Source organism: Triturus cristatus, chromosome 7 (genome assembly GCF_964204655.1).
Source record: "Triturus cristatus chromosome 7, aTriCri1.1, whole genome shotgun sequence".
In the NCBI taxonomy this organism is placed as follows: domain Eukaryota; kingdom Metazoa; phylum Chordata; class Amphibia; order Caudata; family Salamandridae; genus Triturus; species Triturus cristatus.
Window position 1 is genome coordinate 493,264,955 of NC_140590.1, and position 12,528 is coordinate 493,277,482.

At 50.5% G+C, this 12,528-nt stretch overlaps 1 protein-coding gene across 2 annotated transcripts in view; it reads left to right on the plus strand.

The window, feature by feature from the left end:
* The first annotated feature begins 7,749 nt into the window (after positions 1-7,749).
* CYBC1 (cytochrome b-245 chaperone 1) overlaps positions 7,750-12,528 on the plus strand; it is a 102,550-nt gene continuing 97,771 nt past the window's right edge. The window contains exon 1 of one of the 2 annotated variants that reach the window (XM_085616855.1): positions 7,750-7,891. The gene's annotated coding sequence lies outside the window, so the exon portion shown is untranslated. Of the gene's footprint in view, positions 7,892-7,924; positions 7,966-12,528 lie in introns of those variants that run through there. The other variant, XM_085616856.1, reaches the window with a different exon arrangement.

Here is a 12,528-nt window from a genome sequence, read left to right on the forward strand (position 1 = left end):
GGTCCAAGAACATGGTGTGGGGGGCAAGCTAACCTAACCTTTGCTTCATTTCCACTACAGAATTCATTGGAGTACCCTGCGAATGATATCTTTCAAGCACGTTAGCTCAGATTCACGCATAGTAAGTACAGGCGCAGGTCAGAGCGTCGCAGAAGGGACAACTGAAGGATATAAGGAGTGCCTGTTCTCGATGGTCTAGGTTGTAGCTCACAGCTGTTTTTCTTCCAGATTGAGTCGGCCCGATCAGGAGTGATAGATAGCCAGGGATCCCCTTCACTTTTCAAGCTGACGTCCCAAGTAGAGGAAACACAGCGAGGCACTCCCCAAGACGCACAGCTAGCAGCCAACATCGAACTCGCCAAGACCAAGGGATTGGCTGGGGCTGCTGACCTATTGAAGGCGAGCAACCCGGAAGACTCTGGGGTCATCTGTGGGAGGTCAAACACAGAGCAGGAGCCTAGCGAAGAAGCAGGCCCTTCCCGGTCCAAGCGGATTCGCAGGGCAACAGTTAAAGATTTCCCGGCGGACGTGCCGCCACCGAAGAGCCGAGCAGTGGCCACTCCCCGAAGTGCCCCGCTGCCCGTTCCCCCGCCCTTGACTCAAGGAATAGTCCCCCCCTCCCGGCCGGTGGCACACCTCAAGTGAACTTCGCAACTACTGAGGATTTGGGTAAGCTCACTGACACTTTAAGGAGCTTCATGGAAGAGGTCAGATCTGGTCTCACGGGGGCGGGCACAACCGCTGGAGCCGCCACTGCAAACAATCTGGATGGAGGGTTAGCAGCGGCAGCGAATGTGTGGGCTCTCCAAGGGAAAAGCACTCATGTACAAGAGTTGTCCCCCCCCCGGGTGTGCACCCGTGTAAGGAACAGGTACTAGCAAAGAGGTGGTAGCTGCTGGGTCAGTTGGTGTCCTTGGGCTAGTCAACCAGAATCTGACTGCCCCAAATGTAGGACCGGCAGCGGGGAGTAGTGGGAGGCAACATGTCGAGGTGGGGGAGACGTCGGCAGCGGGGCCAGCGGCCATCAACACCCAGACAGTACACAGCATTCCCCCAGTCGCTCCTTCCACGGCATCCCAGCCGGGTGCAACAGCTAATGCACTGGCAGTACAGTCTTCGTCATCGCTAACAGGGCACAAGCCGGTCTCTCAAGTGCCACTCTTGTCAGGCCATAGCTCCTTGTCCTGGGAAGTGCCACTTGCTGTTGAGGAATTCATATGGAGGCGTGAATTTCTAGACATTTTTTCCCTGCTCCTGCTTGGCCAACATGGCCAAGACGCCCGGAGGGTTGGGGGGAAAGATGAGAACAAGAAAATCAGGTTCCAGGCGTGGCCGGAGAAGTCTACTGACAGCTGGCTATCTGCCTTCTCCATTTTCCAGTCAGTGATCCTGGAAAAATTCCCAGAACAAGGGCAGGCACTTGTGCTATACCAAAGACTGATACATACTGAGGCACAGAAGTAGGGGGGGGGGGTCAGGGTTGCTGAATTACGACCGCGAATTTAGGAAGAATATGGCAGCATGCCCGGAGATGGAGTGGGACCAAAAAGAGGTTCAGTTGTGGATGGACCATATGGGATCCAGCGGGGCGCAGAGCACAGTTACTCAGCCTAAGGCGCATGGGGGGGCACATACAGGTCAAGGGTACTCACAGACAAGCACAAGGCCTTTTAAGCAGCCCTTTCAAGGGGCGCGTAGGGGGGCCACAGAGGGGGGTTTAAGAGGGTGTCTCCGGGGACGTGCAATCTCTTTAACTCTGGGGCATGCTCATGGGGAATCAAGTGTAAGTTCCAGCATGTGTGCAGCAAATGCGGTGGCCGACACCCCTCGACTTCATGTTTGTCCAAGCAGGATAAGAAACCCTCAGACATTGGTAAACAGGCCAGTTGAGGTAGTACTGACTGAAGCAGAAACACCTACCCTCCCAACACATGACCTGCCGCGCAGCATCCCAACCGCTCTTGCCATCTCTCTTAAACGTAGTCATCCCCTGGTATTACCCAGCACGACAGCTCTCCCCACATGCAAAGGGCTGTCACCAGTGATCATGAGCAACATCCCCCTTCTCAGACGGTACCCCAACAAGGTAGGCGGGGCGCTATTGCTGGGTGGGTTCTCAGATGGTTTCGTGATCCCTTATGTGGGCCCCATGTCTTGCAGGGAGGCGGACAACCTCAAGTCAGCCAGGGACCTTCCGTCAGTAGTGCAGGCCAAAGTCAGGAAGGAGCTAGAACTGGGGAGGGTAGCGGGGCCATTCAGGGAGCCACCACTGGACAACTTTGTAGTTTCCCCGCTGGGGTTGGTACCTAAGAAGGAACCGGGGGCCTACAGACTTATTCATCACCTATCCTACCCGAAGGGGGACTCAGTCAACCATGGGCTCCAAGAGGGTGCTTGCTCAGTGTCATACTGTACTCTGGATGTGGCTCTGGACCTAGTCAGGAGGGCGGGCAAGGGGGCCTGGTTAGCAAAGGCGGACATTGAGTCGTTGTTCCGCTTGCTACCAGTGCACCCAAGCAGCCAACACCTGCTGGGATTTAGGCTAGATGGCTGGTACTTTTTTGACAAATGCATGCCCATGGGGTGCGCGGTGTCCTGTGCCTTCTTTGAGGCATTCAGTTCCTTCTTGCAGTGGGCGCTACAGGAAACCTTTGGGGTGGCAGGGGTTTCCCACTACTTGGATGATTTCCTTTTCATTGGGCGGGATGGCACGCAGGAATGCAAGGTGGCACTCTCTGATTTTCAGACCCTCGCGAAGCATCTCGGGGTCCCCTTAGCTCCTAGGAAGACCAAGGGCCCTGCGCAGGTACTTACGTTCCTAGGGATTGAACTGGACACAGTTTTAGGCGAATCCAGGCTGCCGCCAGACAAAGTGCGGGATCTAGGTCAGTAGATTCGTCTAGCTATAGGGAAGGAAAAGGCTCTGCTGGCTTTCATCCAGAGCCTCCTTGGGAAACTCAACTTTGCTGCCAGGGTAATTCCAGCGGGAAGGGTCTTTGCGCGCAGGATAGCCAGAGCCACTGCTTCGGTAAAAACGAAGCACCACATGGTGAAACTGAGCAGAGGCATGAGAGAGGATCTACTAATGTGGGCGGACTTCTTGGACAACTTTAATGGGTCTGCCATCTGGCGCGGACCCTGGACCAACAGCGCGGAGCTGTCGTTGGTCACTGACGCGTCTGGAAGGGAGGGGTTCGGTGCGATCCTGGACATGGAGTGGTGTGCTGAGAGGTGGCCGAACGCTTGGCACAAGAGAAAGATAACTTTTAAGATCACTGTGTTGGAACTCTTCCCCATAGTAATTGCTTTCCACCTTTGGCCAGGGGTGCTGGCAGCGAAGAGGGTCCTGTTCTTGTCCGACAACCTAGCGGTTGTCCAAGCTATCAACTCACAGTCAGCTAGCTGCCCCTTGCTGTTGTGCCTGTTGAGAGAGCTGGTGAGGGCATGCCTAAAGAACAATGTTGACTGCAGGGCTCTGCACATTCAAGGGGTGCAGAACGTGGCTGCTGACGCTCTCTCTCGTTTTCAGGTCTCCAGTTACGAAGTTCCAAGTAGACCACATTATGCAGGCATGCTTACGATTGTCTGGGCAGACAGAGGGGGGCAAGAGATTCAGTAGCCACTCCTTCAGGATCGGGGCAGCAACCACAGCCTTCCTTTCAGGGTTGCCGCCAGAGAGAATTAAGCAAGTAGGGCGCTGGGAGTCTCAATGCTACAAGCGTACATAAGGCCTTAGGCGGGAGGGTGTGGCGAGAGGGCTTTCAAGCCCACAGCCCCAACGTGCATTGATGTTTATAAAGACACACAGCTTTGGCCCGAGTCCCCACGTGATGTTGCAGTGTTGTGTTGTGATGTCAATTGTAGATTAGCAGTGTGTTTTTTCATTTACAATAAATGTTTTTTCAAACACAGCATCTCTTTATTTACCAGGAACCAAAGTGTGGGTAATTGGCCATTCAAGCATCACAAGAGTGGCACGGTGGGCTGAGTTCAGAAAATGGCAACATGGCTTCTCCACCACTGAGATAACGTGGCTGGGTTACCCGGGAATGCGTTGGAGCGAACTGACAAGGAAGCTGCAGCAGAGACTTAGGGGTGGGGTTGCTCCACCTCACCTTTGGCCAGGGGTGCTGGCAGCGAAGAGGGTCCTGTTCTGGTCCGACAACCTAGCGGTTGTCCAAGCTATCAACTCACAGTCAGCTAGCTGCCCCTTGGTGTTGTGCCTGTTGAGAGAGCTGGTGAGGGCATGCCTAAAGAACAATGTTGACTGCATGGCTCTGCACATTCAAGGGGTGCAGAACGTGGCTGCTGACGCTCTCTCTTGTTTTCAGTGGCGCCATTTCCGGGAGGCATGGCCAAGAGCGAGAGAAGGAATTACCCCTTTCCCACAACACATATGGCTTCTTCTGAAGTGGAGCAATGGATGAGGGATTTGGGGGAGCGGTCTCTGGTACCAAGGACGGCGAAGCGATACAGGACTTGCGTGTAAAAATGTTGTGCAATCATGGGAGCGTGGGAGGATGAAGGGTCTTCTCTGGAGCTCAGAGTACAAAAAATTCATACTGTGGGCCAAGGATGGTGGGAAATCCCACCCTTGGATCTTGGGCCATTTGTCGGCCATCAGTCATCATGCCAGGTTGAGAGGACAGAGTGACCCTACCAAAGCCTTCGTTATCAGGGCTGCACTTAAAGGTTGGGCAAGGAGTGAACCTAGATCCCCTGACAATAGGTCCCCCATCAGTTACACGATCTTACAAGGGATGCTGGACAGTATGCCCAGGGCCACCCGCTCGGGTATGAGACAACCCTATTTTCTGCGGGTTTTGCGCTGGCCTTCTTTGGGGCCTTTAGGATTGAGGAGCTGGTGGCGCGATCCAAGCAGGACACCTCCGGGGTAGCTTTGAATATCAAAGATGTTGACATTGACACGGCTTGTCTCAGGATAGTGGTGAGGCAGTCTAAAACTGATCAAGCAGGGCAAGGGAGAGTGGTCCTGTTACAGGGGTTGGGAGATGACAGATATTGTCCTTTGCTATGGGTCAAGGCTTATTTGGCCTTCCGCCCGGGGTTTGCGGGGTACCTCCTTGTGCACGAGAACGGGTCTCCAGTTACGAAGTTCCAAGTAGACCACATTATGCAGGCATGCTTACGATTGTCTGGGCAGACAGAGGGGGGCAAGAGATTCAGTAGCCACTCCTTCAGGATCGGGGCAGCAACCACAGCCTTCCTTTCAGGGATGCCGCCAGAGAGAATTAAGCAAGTAGGGCGCTGGGAGTCTCAATGCTACAAGCGATACATAAGGCCTTAGGCGGGAGGGTGTGGCGAGAGGGCTTTCAGGCCCACAGCCCCAACGTGCATTGATGTTTATAAAGACACACAGCTTTGGCCCGAGTCCCCACGTGATGTTGCAGTGTTGTGTTGTGATGTGCAATTGTAGATTAGCAGTGTGTTTTTTCATTTACAATAAATGTTTTTTCAAACACAGCATCTCTTTATTTACCAGGAACCAAAGTGTGGGTAATTGGCCATTCAAGCATCACAAGAGTGGCACGGTGGGCTGAGTTCAGAAAATGGCGACATGGCTTCTCCACCACTGAGATAACGTGGCTGGGTTACCCGGGGATGCGTTGGAGCGAACTGACGAGGAAGCTGCAGCAGAGACTTGGGGGTGGGGTTGCTCCACCTCACATGCTGGTCATACATTTGGGAGGGAATGACCTGACTGCACTGGGTAGGAGAGTACTGCTCCAAGATATGAGAGACACCATGTGTCAATTGAGTAATCTACTGGGGCCATGTGAACTGTGGTGGTCAGAAATTACACCACGGGCAGTTTGGAAAGGAGCTCGATCTGGGGACGCCATTGAGACATCACGTAGGAAACTAAACAGCGCCATGCGTAAATTCATGGAGCAAAGGGGATTTGGCTTTCTCAGACATGGTTTACTCCATGCCAAGTACACGGAATGCTGGGAGGTGGATGGGGTGCACCTCTCAGGGTTGGGCATGGACTTATTCTTACTAGACCTGGGGGAGGCCTTGGAAGCATCAGGATGTAAGTAGGAATATATGCCTTGGTGGGGGGGCCCTGGTTGTGACGGGGGCCACTCCCAGAGCCCTGGAGGAGTTACAGGGCGATCCAGAGTCTGCAAGATACCGATTGGTACTTTATGCAGCAGCACAACAAGGGTGCTAAGCCAAGGATACCCAGGGATGTCTTAGCGTTGTCCCCTGGAAGAACTACGGTGCCCCGTTAGTCCTACGGGCGGTTGTGGGACTGAGCAACCGGGGGCTGCCTGGAACGCTCTGCCCACCTTTTGGGGGGCGTGAGTAAGGGAGTGGACTGGTGGTCCACTGATGGGAGGGGTGGCCCCGCCCAATAAGTGGTAAGCACCGATTGGCGACGGCCACGGTGTAATTTGGCTCATCAGGCGGGCAGGCGGCATAAGGGTTGGCCTGCCCTGGGATCGCCCGTAAGATAACCCACCATGTTGGCATATTTGTTATGCAAATAAACCTGCAGCAATTTTCTCCACTAACAAGGTGTCCTATGGTTTATTGATGTATTTTCCTGCATGATAACTGAGTACTGTTGCCGATATTGGCACTATGCCAAGGCTGCCCGGGGGGCCACGTAGGGGACCCTCAACAGGGCGGCCGCCTTAGTGCCACAGGAAGGCACTGGAGTCTGCCGACTAGGCTCCCTGGGCGTGGGACCAGGGGGACTTCCGGCCGGCCACTTCCGATAGTGGGAGGGGGACAGGGGTACATATACTGTCCCCCGCCCACTGGGCAGTCTCTTGGCCGCTGCCCGTCTCGCCTTTCCTGCCCCACCGCGTACCCTGCGGACGGACAAATATGAGGATTGGGGGGGGGGTAAATATCTAACCTATTGTTTTGTGTTGCAGGATGAGTTACGGGGCGATCCAGAGTCTGCAAGATACCGATTGGTACTTTATGCAGCAGCACAACAAGGGTGCTAAGCCAAGGATGCTCAAGGATGTCTTAGCGTTGTCCCCTGGAAGAACTACGGCGCCCCGTTAGTCCTACAGGCGGTTGTGGGTCTGAGCAACCTGGGGCTGCCTGGAATGCTCCGCCCACCTTTTAGACTGGTGGTCCACTGATGGGAGGGGTGGCCCCTCCCAATAAGTGGTAAGCACCGATTGGCGACTGCCACGGTGTAATTTGGCTCATCAGGCGGGCAGGCGGCATAAGGGTTGGCCTGCCCTGGGATCGCCCGTAAGATAACCCACCATGTTGGCATATTTGTTATGTAAATAAACCTGCAGCAATTTTCTCCACTAACAAGGTGTCGTGTGGTTTATTGATGTATTTTGCAGCATGATAACTGAGTACTGTTGCCGATATTGGCACTATAGGTACTGGACGAGCCCTGTCACAGCTGTCCTGTAAGTTCCAGGGTTTCTGTTACAGACTAGTTCTGTTCCTTAGCCAATTAAAAACAGAGCAAATACCCTCCCATGCCATGAACTATTTGGTTGCATAGATTCCAGCAGAGCGCACATTTAGGCTGGCTTACTGTTGGATGAAACAAGGTAATATTATTAAAGCCCAAGATGTGACTGCCTAGTAAACATCTGCTCTGCAATCTATTCACCCTAAAGTGCACGCCCTTTTCAGCTCATATAATGTCTGGTTACAGACACATCATGCACTTCTTTCGAACGAGGATTCTATTGTACTGTAAGTCTTTCTTCTCTCTCTATGTACTCTTGAAACAGACGCTCTAGCTTCTTATAGTCTCGATGGTGCAAGAAGAGGAAGTCATTCAGTTGTGGCTTCACTCTTCCATCAGTACTGTGTCAGTCCTGGCAAACTGTGGTGTGCGTTCTGTATTTGCAGCGAAAAGAGGAGTCTTCCCGGGAGTCAGGTAAGGTGATCTAGTCCAGTTCCACCCGTGCGTTCTGTATTTGCAGAGAAAAGAGGAGTCTTCCCGGGAGTCAGGTAAAGTGATCTAATCCAGTTCCACCCCCGCACACTGTGCACATTTTCAGGCATAACCAAAATCTCCCTTCCGCAGGCAAAGTTCTCTAAAGTCTCTCAAACTCAGCATAGCTCCCGAATCCCCGAACACCGCTTCTGTGACGTCTAGGACAACCCAACCACATTCATTCATCGTCAGCACATCCTCCTCAGCCCCGCCAAAGCTTCTTTCAGCCCCTTTAATAGCCCGTGTCTCCTAGCACTGCCAATATTAACACATAATAGTTTTATCCGGGGAAAGTCAAGTCTAACACAGTCACGTCATTGAGAGCATAGTTACATCAGGTACAGCCTCCAACCTCCCACCCATCTTTAGCTTTCTAACCATCCCAGCTCTCCTCAGCTTCGACCTGGTAGTCTTTACCCCCCCTCCCCGGTTTCGGATGGAGCAACACCCAGCCGCCCTCGGCTCTTGCTTATGCTGAGCATCTGCTAGCTGATGCGGCACTTCCGCTTTTTAAATCGCTCAGCGGAGAGGAAATGCACTTTCCATAATATAATCCGCATCGCCTATTCTTGGTAATAAGAGGTGCAGCCAGGGGGAGTATTACAACATGTCTACAGTTTTTAAGCGTAGATTTCAATCCACCAACGTTTCATAGGCAGTCTGCCATTTCGATATGTCTGGCGAACGTTGGAGACGTTCCTTCTTTCCTTTTGTACCTCGAATCTTAAAAATAAAGAAATTATATTGAACAGGTAAGTATTACAGCCCTCTGTGATGCAGTACCTGGAAAGAGTTATCCTCAGGGAACGTGCACTTTAATATTCACGAAAAGCTGACGCCGGGCTACAACATTTATGTTACGAGCATTTGTTTCTAGCATTTCTATTTACACGGTCCCGCATCACGGTTCACTGTGTACATTAAGTGTGGTTGTATTGGATGCTTTAATTTTTTTTTTAGGAATTAACCCCACATGTAGTGTATGGCTAGGTTAGGACTGACGATTTCATTGTTTGATATGGCCGGTATTGGGTAACTTCTTTCATAGATCTGCGTAGCAAGTTATCTGTAGCTATGTGTGTGCAAAATAATTTAGCAATTTGTTTCGTTCTGCTGGCGTGCATGGTTGTATTATACTCAACTGTGACTGCTCGTTTACGATTCCTCGTTAGCCCATTTGTACTTTGATGTAATGTTGTGAATTTGGTATGTTAACATTAACTTACGCTGAATGATCAGTAGTTTGTTGAGGTGGGTCTGCTGTTGAGATTGCAATGCTTAACCAACTCTGTGCCTTGCGTCTGTGTTGTGTGCGTGTCTAATGTGGATAAATAAGAAATATATATATATGGCTTGATAAGTTAACTGGCAGTGGCGGCTGGTGGTATTTGAAACTGGTGAGGTGTAAGCAGAACCAATCCACGTATGCGAGTGATCCTGAAGACAATAAGGGGAATTCGGGGGGGTTCTCCCCCCATGAAGATTTTTTTTTTTTTAAATTGGCATCTTTTTGGTGCGATTTTCAGCACTATTTCTGTGATAAATGGACTAAAAATTCAGTTCTTCTAGGCATTCATAAAAGAAAATTCATACATTATTTCTGGGTTGCCAAGCAAGTCTGACTTCTGAAGAGGGCTAGGGTACTAAGCATGACTGCTTTGGCTCAAAAGCCCGTAGCCTTATAGGCCCAGCATCGCACACCATCTACATCTGGCACACAGTGAACAGACACTTGGGTTGGACTGACAAACTTATGAAACACACACGCAAATTAGGCAATAGCAAAGGGTTTCAGAAGTGGGATCTTATCGGCATCTCCCGGCCGGGGGGTCTTTGGCATAATGGGCAGGTTGTCAGTTTCACCCATCTGCAGGAACAGTACTCAATGGCTCCTGGCGAATGGTTAAGATATTTGCAAATTAAACATGCAATTGAAACAGCCCTCTCCCAGATGAGAAACTTCCGGAGTCCCCCCCCCCCCCCCCCCCCTTAGAATACCGACTACTCACCGACAATCTCCATAAAAAAGCGACTTCACTGAAATATAAAAAAAATCATTAACAACCAACCGGACCCACTCGCCCGACTCGGGGAACTTTGGCAGTCCGAAGTGGGAGACATGGACGACCCTGACTGGCGCGAGGCGCTAGCCTCGCCCAAAGAGGTGGCAACCTCCTCTAGGCTGCGTCTGGTGCAGTTCAAAATAATACACAGGACCTATTACACAAGAACGGTATTACATAAGATGGGAAGGGCCCCTGACCCAAGTTGTCTGCGTCTCTGCGAGGACATAGGAACCTATTATCACACATTATGGGAATGCCCCAAACTAGCGCCATACTGGGAGGAAGTGGTAGGCACAATAGCAGACGTCACCGAGAAACAGGTCCCGCTTGAGCCTAAGTGCTGCATTCTTAATGTCTGGGGGCCGACGGATCTTACACATGCTCAACGCCTATTGGCCACGACTGGCATGACGATAGCTAAACGGAACATAGCGCAAAAGTGGGGTGTAGGAACGGTACCAACAATATTACAGTGGTGTAGGGACATGGATATGGTCATGGTGGCAGAGAAGGCCACGTTCATAAATAGGAAATGCCCTCGCAAATGGGCTAGGATGTGGGGAAAGTGGAACGTGCACAGAGGAAACATCTGCTTGCCCCCAGAAGAGGATAGTTATTCGGGGAAGATATGTAAGGTTGTGAATTAATTATGTTTCAAGCAGTAATGTTTAACAAGTGACTGTACGGAAATGACATTACGATTATACAATAACAAATGCAGATTTGTATTGAATTTGAATAAAAGTTCCACAAAAAAAAACTGCTTTGGCTCTACCCTTCCCAATAGAAAACACTAGTTAGCGATGTGAACAAGTTCAATGGACAAACCTGGGGTCTAGGGAGAGTCCCTCTCCTGAGAAAGAAATTTAAAAAAGATTGGCGAATAGTGCATTTTAAAGCAAATTAATGCAGCGATAAAGCAAGGCTTATTAAGCAGTGATCTTCACTCCCTGTATACTGGAGCTGTGCACTTGAGTGCACTGCTGTACCCCACCCTTCAGTGATCCTCATTGCTTGTATGCTAGCGCCCCCACCCTTCAGTGATCCTCACTGCTTGTATGCTAGCGCTCTGCACTTGAGTGCACTGCTGTACCTCACCCTTCAGTGATCCTCTCTCCTTGTATGCCAGCGCTGTGCACTACTCTATTCTACCCTTAAGTGATCTTGACTCCTTGTACACCTACTGCGTGCACTTGAGTTCATTGTTGTACCTTACCCTTTACTAACCTCCACTCCGAGTATACCTGCATGCGCTGCAGCATGCACTTGAGTGGGTGGCTGTACCTCTCAAGGTAATGATCTTCCTTCCCTGTATGCCGTCTGCACGCACTTGAGTACACTGCTGTACCTCTCTTTTTAATGAGCCTTACTCCTTGTTTGTCAGCTGCACGCACATGAGCGATTTGCTGTGCCTCGTCAAGCAGTGATCTCAGTTCTACGAACTCTTGCTGCATGCACTTCACTGTATTGACCTTTCTCACCCCATCATGGCCCTTACTGCATTTTTAATATGCTGCAGGCGCCTGGGTGAAATTGCTGTCACACCTTGAGAGCCCCACTGTCTGTCAACATGCCACGCGCACTTGGGTTCATGAGAAACCAACTCCGCTATAAGAAATTAATTTTAAAAATTTTATGTTACGTTACAACAGACTACAATAACTCGAACAATCGCAATTACTGTAATTAATCACAATGTTTTACTGTACCTGAAACTGACTATAGCACTTGACCACGCACCCTAAAACTGAACACTATGCCTTAAACTAACCAGATTGCCTGTTAGTGACCATGCTACAAAAATCGACCACACTGCATGAACCTAAACACAATACTGAACTTGACCATGAAACTGGTACTTAGCACAGTTGCCAGAACTGCCCACACTAACTGAAAGGGTCCACAATATGTGACATTAACCACGCTACTCAAAAGTCGCCAGAATTTGAAACTGACCACACTAGCTGAAAATGTCTACACTGCCTAAGACTTGCCACAAAACCTAAAGAGATATTAAAACTGAAACCTGATCATGCACCTTTAAATATGTCCAAAGCTTAACTTAACCACTTCTCCAGGAAATTACATCAGCTCGGCCTGCCAAACCCCATGTCACTCGAGCTTCAGATGGTTCCATGAAGTAATATAGTTTTTTTAATTTAGAGGAGCCTCCCGGAAAAGCCAAAGTGGTCTCCAATGAATGCACTCGCTGTGAATCTTACTGTACTAATGGACACAAGGACAATGCACACTGCTGCAGACAACGAGTGCTATCTGTCTTTTTCTAATGTCCATTTAAAGTGTCGGGGGCTTTAGATTATAACATTATTGTATTCCCAGCAGCAGCACCAGTCAATAACTAATATTATTTAGCTTTAATGAGCGGCGTGAAGGCCCGTAATGTTGTTGGCACATGCAGTTGCGGCTGGCAAGACGGGCGGGTTGGGACGAGGGCCGCACTGATGCCAGCGGGGATTAAAAATGGATGTAGGGGAAGCAAATGCATGTATA